We start from the raw sequence: 10,545 nt of genomic DNA on the forward strand, positions 1-10,545 counted from the left end.
TGTAGGTATTTTTAAGAAGTAAATTTCTTATTTAAAAAGAAACATCACAAACACAAAATTAATAAAAAAAGTTCTAAATTAATAACAAAAGAAAAAATGCAATATCTGTTAAATAATTTGGTATCTAAAAGTACAACTTACAATATTTTTCAAAAATCATTGAAATAATAAAGTTAAATTTCAATGGCTCTTACGTCATAGACTGCGAGTTGACGAAGACTCGAAAAATGAACTCGTGCCAAAGAATTAAGATTAGGAGTGGAGGTAGACGGCTTCGTCGGCTCCTCCCATGTTTCTCACGCGTACTCTTAATCTTAATGCTTTGGTACGAGTTCATTTTTTTTAAGTCTTCATTAATTCAGAGTTTGTGCCGAAAGGTGGACCCGTTAAAATTTTTATACGAGATGAAGCTTCTGGTATATTAAATTAAATTTCATGTTCTGGTGTAATCTCCTTTGAAAAATTGAATTAGATAAAATATAGGCATTGTTGAAAAAACAATTTTCAATTGAAAAATTTTCATTTCACTTTTTTTGGCAAAATCTCAAAAAAAAAAAATCCACTGTAGGAATCTCATCATCGTCATCGTCATCGAAACATTCGAGAATATTCCGCAACAACAAACCACATTCCTTGCAGAACTCACACACGTAAACAAGCGGAACGAAACCCAGACGTCGCACACCTGCAGTCATTATATTAAACTCAAGCGGAACGCCCCTACCAGTCGAGTGGAACCAAAACGGTCGAAATACGCCGCCACCATTAAACTACATCGAGCGGAACGGCGCCAATCGTTCCAGAAAATTCTACCCCTCGACAAAAGCAAATTCCTCGCTTACGCATCAACAAACCACCACCATCGATCAGGTGATTCCAGAAACACTATAAAAGGAGGTACAACCCAAACAACGCCAGTCGACCCACAGCAGTAAGCGTCGACACACAACAGCAGACCAGTCGACATACAGCTCCTGACCAGCCACCACTACACTACGCGGACTTGGAAGATCAACCAGCCGGACGAGCCAGCAACACACTGCCGTATCCAGAGACCTTCCGAACATAGCCGAACAACGAGCCAGCAACACACTGCCGCATCCAGAGACCTTCTGAACACAGCTGAATGCCGAGCCAGCGACACTCTACCATATCCAGAGACCGCTGAACGACATACTTTTGCCCACAAATATAATACCTTTGTACAACCATAGGCAAACAATAAAACTTTATAAAACTAGCACAACAGTGTTTCGTTAGGCTGGGATACGGTCAACACATACCTACCCCGCCTACACCACCTAATCTATCTTGAGTCATTGTAGAACTTAAATGATTTTTTACGATCATTAATTTGGAAAATCTTCTTTCACCACTTGCAACTGCCAAATATTACGTTTTCGCGATTTTAATGGCAAATTTTTTTGTGTGACCACCGCAATGTGACTAATAATAATCCAATTACCCATAGATATAGAATACATAGATAGGCCCTGACGCTCTAAGCCGGTCACCCTGTTGGAGGATGCACACACAAAAAAAAGTACAGAGGATGCATACTTTCTCTCAGTAGCTATTTAGCTTCTAAGTAGGAAGGTCGATTGACATTTTTCGAAAATGCCAACGTGTTCAGTGAAATTGTGTTACAATTACTCAAGAAAACATAAAAAGGCGGATGGCATCACATATTATAAGAAAGAATTAATATATAATGCCTTCAATTATAGTAGTATTTTAAAATTAATGAAATATCGGCGCGATATATGTAGTGTTCTATGTACTGATGGAACAGCGGTCGAGAACCTCTGCCACAGGTGTCACTAAATACACGCATATAGGTATGTTCATACTTAACAGCACTGCACGGCTTCAGCACTGCACGACTCCGTTTCAAATATGTCATTTTATTACATTTCTATTCATATCTACCTACACGTCGCGGTCTCGTCACGTTTACAGCAATTTGGCCGAGTGCAAGGCAAAATCGGCTTACTTATACATTACAGGCCATGACGATACGGCGCAATATTGCTTACGTCGTATTGTCGAGTACTTGCAATATGAATGCATACACGCGCATTCGTAGCTACGCGTCAGAATACAAGTCAGTAAAAAAATTTCGGCGTTTATCGAACGAAAAATTATGTATAATCGCGTTTTTGTTGGAAGAAGAAGCTCAAGAAGGCAATAAAAAAGCACGGAGGCGTTTTGATGTGCATCCCATGTTAAAAAATAGAAAAACCGAAGGAGTGTTTTGGACACTGTATAAGGAGCTTGTGGATGATGGACAAAGCCCATGTCGAAAGATTGAACAGCTGTCAACTGTCACTATCGATAATTGGTTCAAAACAGCATGGCACGTAATTCGCATGTGTATTTTTCCACGATGGCCAAAAAAACTGATACGATACGTTGACGGATGTTGCTGTAAGGTATGAACAGGAAATGTCGGGTACTGCTGTAAGCCTGCCGTGGCGTAAACGTGACGGTTGGTATGAATATACCCATACAAAATGTACCAAAGAATACTTTTCGTACGGCCGGATACCTGCTGAAGTCGGTACGTGCTGACTAGGTATGAACAGACCTTATATCTTATTGGCACTGAAGGAAATTCAGAAATCGACATTAAGTTCAAAACTACAAACAATGAACTAAATATTAAAGTGTCAGCTTTAAAATTGATCTTTGTGGAAGTTACTATTGTTTAAATTAAAAAATAGGAGAATACGAAACAATTTAAAATACTTTTTATCTGGTCGAAGCGCAACTCAATACATATATCGAAGAAAGGAACGGCAACAAAATTAAGGTTTCGGATGAACAGCCCTCTTAATAGAATATTTATATAGTCCCTGCTTGTTGTATAAAAAAATTGATATAATTAGTGCTAAATTTATACAATAGCTGTCAAAGAAGAAGTCATGTCGGTTGTTGCGTGTACATAATTATGACAATTCTGTCACTGGTCGGAGTTGGGTACGGAGAGGATGGAGTGTAGGCTTTGTCTTGGATCAGCTCCGGCCGACTCTTCCGTCTCGATCTTCGGCGATCCTCATCCAGAGCGTCTGGAGCAACGCATTCGGACATGCTGTCAAATTCAGGTCGGTTGCTACTTGCAGTTTACAATTAATGTACACCCAATTGATTAACTCTTATTCCCACCTTTTCTCATCTGCAGGTTAAGAGAGACGATGGGCTGCCAGACATAGTGTGTATTTCGTGTAAGACCAATCTGGAATTGTTGATCAGCTTTCGAGAGGCTTGTTTTCGAAGCAACGAAACATCTCAACTGAGGTTAGGCGATTCCTCGAAGATCAAAACTGAAGAAGTTTTGTTGGAAGATATAATATGGGACGATGAGCCTTCACTACCGCCAATTCACCGAAAGAATAGTGATATTTGTTCAAAGCTATTTCCCAGTGAATCTGACCTTGTTTTACATACTAGAGAAAAGCCATTCAAATGTGACATTTGCTTAAAATCATTTTTTCGTAAATCTAACCTCGAATCACATAAAAAATTACATACTGGGATAAAACCACACAAATGTGACATTTGTTCGAAATCATTCGTTCGTAAAAATAGACTTGTGATACATTTAAGATCTCACACGGGGGAAAAGCCTTACAAGTGTGAAATTTGTTCAAAATCATATATTCAAAAATCTAACCTCGTTTCACATGAAAAATTGCATACTGGGATAAAACCACACATGTGTGACATTTGTATGAAATCATTTGTTTATAAATATCAACTTGTGAGACATTTTAAATTTCACATGGGGGAAAAGCCTTATAAGTGTGATACTTGTTTAAAATCATTTTCTCAAAAATCTCACTTAGAGTTACATAAAAAATTGCATACCGGGATAAAACCACACAAATGTGAAATTTGTTTAAAATCATTTTCTAATAAATATAGCTTCGAGTCACATAAAAAATTGCATACTGGAATAAAACCACACAAGTGTGACATTTGTTTAAAATCATTTATTCATATATATGAACTTATGTCACATTTAAGATCTCACTCGGTGGAGCAGCCTTACAAATGTGACATTTGTTTAAAATCATTTACCCAAAAATCTAACTTAGAGTTACATTCAAAATTGCATACCGGGATAAAACCACACAAATGTGATATTTGTTTAAAATCATTTTCTAATAAATATAGCTTCGAGTCACACAAAATATTGCATACTGGGATAGAACCATACAAATGTGACATTTGTTTAAAATCATTTATTCGTAAATATGAACTTGTTCCACATTTAAGATCTCACACAGGGGAAAAGCCTTACAAGTGTGACATTTGTTTAAAATCATTTACTCAAAAATCTAACCTCAAGGCTCATGAGAAATTGCATACTGGGATAAAATCACACAAATGTAACATTTGTTTAAAATCATTTATTCATAAATCTCACCTCGTATCACATAAAAAATTCCACACTGGGATAAAACCACACAAATGTGAAGTTTGTTTAAAGTCATTTTCTCAAAAATCTAATCTCAGGACACATGAAAAATTGCATACTGTGATAAAACAATACAAATGTGACATTTGTTTAAAATCATTTATTTATAAATATGAACTTGTGCCACATTTAAAATCTCACACAGGGGAAAAGCCTTACAAAGGTGATATTTTTGTTTAAAATCATTCACCCAAAAATTTAACCTCAAGACACATAAAATCTCATCCTAGGAAATAGTCTCATTAGTGTGAAACATGTTTATTAATTTTTTTGGTAAATTTCACATTGTGAGGCATTTAAATACTCACACCGTTCAAGTGTGAGATGTATTTGAAATCGTTTTCTAATTAACACTACCTTGTAAATCACTCCAGATCTTATACTGATTCATTTATTCATGTCCTGAGATGAAATTTTTACACCAGTATATGTGTTTCTATCAGAAACTATTAATAAACAGTATAAATCTTGGGGACGGTAAACCCTTCTATTCTAACTGCACTATATATTACTTGTTCTGTATTGATACTTCGTTGAGGCTGTAGTAAAACATGGATGCGGCATTTCCAATATTTTTTATAGCAACCTATAATAAACTTTCCGACAGTAGGCTTTTCAGGAGAACATGCCCTCTTTTTTTTGACGTTATAAACAAAAACTTGGTGGATACAAATAGAGCCAAATTCCCAAATTTATGATAATGTCGGAAAACAGGCTTTTCAGGAGAACATGCCCTCTTTTTTTTGACGTTATAAACAAAAACTTGGTGGATAGATAGAATAGAGCCAAATTCCCAAATGTATGGTAATGTTGCGTAGGGGTGGGTAGAGGATCCAAGTAAAAGGCCAAAGTCGTTTCACAGCATTTATTGGTGATTGAGGAGATACACGCACCGCCAGTGCTCCGTCCAGAATGCCTTGATAAGGTCTAAGTATCTCCTTATAAATGACAGGTCGCTCAGGGCATCTTCCTCGACACGTTTGTTTACTTATGGTCACGTACCAGATATGAAGTCCCACGCTTTCGCGTTGTCAGTTCTAAGAATTCTAGTGGGAAGTGACGAGGTGCCACTATCGACCGCTAAGTCCATCCATTGTTTAGCCGACTTGCGCTTAGTCTGGAGATAATCCTCTCAAACAAATTATAACGGTCGCAGAAACGCGACGTTTGACGCTCGTCCAGATTCTGGGAACTAGCGATGCCTAATCCGAGGGTCTCCTTTGTTGCTCTCAAAAACCATTTAAGCCGCCTGATAATGCCGATTGCACTTAACCGGCGGCGTATGTTACAATATTGTTACGTACACCGCGGATTAAGCGAATAGAATCCCAGAGCCTGTGTGACCGTTCAAGGATTATCTGTTAACGGATTAACTAAGTGCTTGCACTTAGAGGCGATAGCATACCATGCGACCGGGTTAATTGGTTTCAAGGATTATATCTAGACTCTAAGTGCATATAGGCTAAACAATGACCGTTATTAATCCCTTCGCAGAACTGACCCATACCGTGGGAATACATATCCGAATACGTGACTATACAATAGATAAACAGATTAGACGTCCAGAGAGATCTACCCTTTATAAGGCGGTACGTAGGCGATATCATGTAATTCTGGACTGAGCACTGCCAGTGCGTGTATCTCCTTAATCATCAATAAATGCTGTGAAACGAAAAAAAAACAGTGTTGCGCAGGGGTGGGTGGAGGATCCAAGTAAAAGGCCAAAGTCGTTTCACAGCATTTATTGATGATTAAGGAGATACACGCACTGGCAGTGCTTAGTCCAGAATTACTTGATATCGCCTTATAAGGGATAGATCTCTCAGGAAATCTTCGACGTCTAATTTGTTTACCTATTGCACTTAGGGTCTAGATGTAATCCTTGAAACCAATTATCACGGTCGCACGGTCTCGACGCCTTGAATTAATCCGATTGTGCTTAACCGGCGGCTCTTTACTACCCTCTTATTCTAGTATACGTAACAATATTATGTCAATTTAATTGTCGAAATATTTTTTTAAATGATAAATGCACTGAATAAAATAACGAAATATGAGGAAAATTGTGATGAAGAATATTCACAGATTAATACTACTTACATCTACTATGTAATATCTGCCAGATCATGTTTCTCACGATTTTTGTGGTTTAAACATAGATATAGAATAACACTGCATGATGTATCTTTCTTGTAAGACCAATTTGGAAATGTTAATCAGCTTTCAAAAAGCTTTTTTACGAAGCAATGAAATGTCGCAAGTACTGAGGTTAGATGATTGTTTGGCGATCAAGTAACATACAAATGTATTCTTTGGCTTTCGTATTTTATTTATTTTAAAAGATATATTTTTTATTTATTGCATAAAATTGAGATAATTTTAGTAAACGTAGGTACATATTATGTTAAATTTTAAACTTGTTCTTTATATCGAGTCCCTTATGTGATTTATTAATAAAATTAAATATTTTAGAAAAAAAAAAGCTTTCTTTTTTTATCAATCCCAGTTGCCAAGATTAACATATACGAATATAGGCAGTGGCGTCACCTGGTGCGGTAAAACAAATGTGTTTATGAGTTCTTTCGTTTTAGACCATGCAGGTTTTTTATATTTTTATTAGTAAATTACATTCGTCGTTTCTAAGGAGCTGTAAACAAACGACCAATGAGAAAAAATGATAAACCCGCTGAGAAAAGTTAATTTACAAAGACGCTTTCTCCTTCCTTCCTTACTTCCTTATGAGCAATATGGGATCTACCCATATTTATTTCCTCCAAGATTTGTCATGGGTATGGTCAGGGGTCTACCCCAAAGGAATGAATTAGAAATGCACGAAAAACCAAATATCGGAAGGCAAAGATCTTAAGTCGAAAGATAAAAAAAAGGGTGCATGGTAAACGGTACATCCTCACTTAATTTGCGCGAGTAGGATACAAGAGGAACAGGCTTTTCCTCCCGTATTAATGCGCGCGTAGAATACGGGAGGAAAAGCCTGTTCCTCTTGTTCCTGTTGTATCCTGCTGCCACAAACCAAGTGAGTATGTATCGTTTACCATGGACCCTTTTTTTTTTGATCTTTCGATTTTCGATCTTTGCCTTCCGATATTTGGTTTTTCGTGCATTTATAATTCAATCCCGTGAGGTGCACCCTATGGTCAGCTATACTTCTCTAGAACACAGGAGGAATTTTGCCCTCAACAAGTTCTTGTTTTGATAATTCAGAGGGTTTATCTCGTGTCAGTCTATTCTGGTGGAGATTGGCCTTCGTGCTCCAGAGAGTTTGATCTGGATCCACCATCGTCTCCTATTTCACATTCCTCTGGCAAGAACTGCGGCATATATTAATTCTCCCATTCCTCGCGGCCTCCGTTTCACTCACTGGGTGCCATTGACACTTGTCACATCTCTCGTCATTTGCCGCACCACTTCCTCGGTTACGGAGGTCGAGACCAATTACAACAATTAAGTTAAGTTTGAGCAGTTAAGATTTTTTATGTCATGTTTATATATTTTTCTCTATTTCTTTTCTTCTATTTATGTATTTTTACTTGAATTTTCCATGCTAGTCGTTTATAGATTAGCACGATATCGAAGAGATGTTAAACATTATAGTATCAGTAGGTACATATCTAATATTTAATTTCGAAAGAGACTGCATGCTGAAGGCAGAGTGAGGTAGCTACTGAACACAGTCGAGTTGGTCCCCACTCGCAGGAAAGTGACCAAACTCGACCATGTCGTATAGGGTTCCCGGAAAGGTTGCTCTAAAGCGGTACCCGCACGGGAAAATTTGGCTATTGTCGCAACCCACTATGGACAATTCGCCACTGCGATCCGCCCAGAAACCGGTTTGAATTCTCGCCCGTCCCCACAAATTCTCGTACGCGCAGGTAGAAAATTTGACTGAAATACTATTGTCCCAAACGCCCATCCCCACCTATCGCCATATACACACCATTGAAAGTTCAACTGAAATACTTTTCGCACTCGCAGAAATTTTTCCCTAAGGCATACATATATGAACGCGTGAATTTTTGTTTGTTTTCTCGTCACTAGTTTGTGTGGTTTATTTTTATGGTAGGATACTATAATATTAACAAATGTACTTACTACTTTTTTATATTTTTTATTCGATTTTACATTCTAGTTGATTTTCAATTTTGTATTTTAAACAACAATTAGCGGTGAAATTAATATCAGCCAAATATCATCGTATCCTGTCCAGTGGCTCGGCATTTGGGGTGTCTGGAAGTAACCAGACTGATTAAAATATATTACATTGGAATTCGATTATTTTTGTTTTTTCTTGTTGATTTCTCAGTGGTGCATTTTTTTTATACCTGCTATGACCGATAGTCGTTCATCGTACGGTGGCCCATTTTTTTTTGTTTGCAAAAGCTTATCTCAAGACAGATCTTTAAGGATGCAAACACAAACTTTATTTTAATTGAAATATGAATGTACTTTTTCACACTATCATAGTGTGAAATAACCAAAGTTGAAGTACATAGTATATTTAAGGGCTATTGGCAAATGATAATAAACTCGGGTGATTTCGAAGCAAAATTTGGTCGATCTCAATTACGAGAGTGAATTTGGAAAATAATAATGATTTCTATATTTTACAATAAAATATAAACAATAATTAATTAAATTAGATTTAAAGTTTTTTGAAGGAGAATATTTTTAATTCTTTTGGGAGAAGTTAAGGTAAGGGGGTTGAGCAAATGAATATGTTTTTGTTATTGCACGAAATATGAATACTTTTAATTGTGAGAAAGGATAATAATGCGACCATAACTTATTAGTTATTATATACACGTACTTATTCATAGATCTGACACGAGTTTCAAAAAATATTTAACACTTCTTATACAAGTTATGTATATGTACATACATTACTATTATTATAAAAATAAATTGCAAATAAATTAATCACACAAGTAAGCCTGAACGTCGGCGGACGAAAATACTAAAAATAATGGAAACATTGGAACAATCATTGTTATGGTTTTTGATAGACTTTGGACATTTTGATAGATTTTGAACCAAATTTTGCTTCGAAAATTTGCAAATAATAAAATGTATACAAATTTATAATTTTAAAAGCATCACCCGAGTTTATTATCATTTGCCAATAGCCCTTAAATATACTATGTACTTCAACTTTGGTTATTTCACACTATGGTAGTGTGAAAAAGTACATTCATATTTCAATTAAAATAAAGTTTGTGTTTGCATCCTTAAAGATCTGTCTTGAGATAAGCTTTTGCAAAAAAAAAAAATGGGCCACCGTACGATGAACGATTATCGGTCATAGCAGGTATAAAAAAAATGCACCACTGAGAAATCAACAAGAAAAAACAAAAATAATCGAATTCCAATGTAATATATTTTAATCAGTCTGGTTACTTCCAGACACCCCAAATGCCGAGCCACTGGACAGGATACGATGATATTTGGCTGATATTAATTTCACCGCTAATTGTTGTTTAAAATACAAAATTGAAAATCAACTAGAATGTAAAATCGAATAAAAAATATAAAAAAGTAGTAAGTACATATGTTAATATTATAGTATCCTACCATAAAAATAAACCACACAAACTAGTGACGAGAAAACAAACAAAAATTCACGCGTTCATATATGTATGCCTTAGGGAAAAATTTCGGCGAGTGCGAAAAGTATTTCAGTTGAACTTTCAATGGTGTGTATATGGCGATAGGTGGGGATGGGCGTTTGGGACAATAGTATTTCAGTCAAATTTTCTACCTGCGCGTACGAGAATTTGTGGGGACGGGCGAGAATTCAAACCGGTTTCTGGGCGGATCGCAGTGGCGAATTGTCCATAGTGGGTTGCGACAATAGCCAAATTTTCCCGTGCGGGTACCGCTTTCGAGCAACCTTTCCGGTCACCGTCGTATAGCGAGCCGCCACAAGTGCAATGTCAAATTATCATTACAAGGCTAAATATTACAACTTTTAATACGAGAGATAAAATTGAATCTTTTGATAAAAAAATACAATTTTGGATTTCAATTTTGATTGTTATCCTCTTACATGC

At 36.5% G+C, this 10,545-nt stretch overlaps 1 long non-coding RNA gene across 2 annotated transcripts in view; it reads left to right on the top strand.

Moving 5' to 3' along the window:
• The first annotated feature begins 4,400 nt into the window (after positions 1-4,400).
• LOC143919155 (uncharacterized) overlaps positions 4,401-10,545 on the top strand; it is an 11,599-nt gene continuing 5,454 nt past the window's right edge. Inside the window, exon 1 of one of the 2 annotated variants that reach the window (XR_013261189.1) lies at positions 4,401-5,351. This is a non-coding gene — a long non-coding RNA (uncharacterized LOC143919155). Of the gene's footprint in view, positions 6,112-10,545 lie in introns of both variants that reach the window. The other variant, XR_013261188.1, reaches the window with a different exon arrangement.

The sequence above is a fragment of the Arctopsyche grandis genome, chromosome 11 (genome assembly GCF_051622035.1).
Source record: "Arctopsyche grandis isolate Sample6627 chromosome 11, ASM5162203v2, whole genome shotgun sequence".
In the NCBI taxonomy this organism is placed as follows: Eukaryota; Metazoa; Arthropoda; class Insecta; order Trichoptera; family Hydropsychidae; genus Arctopsyche; species Arctopsyche grandis.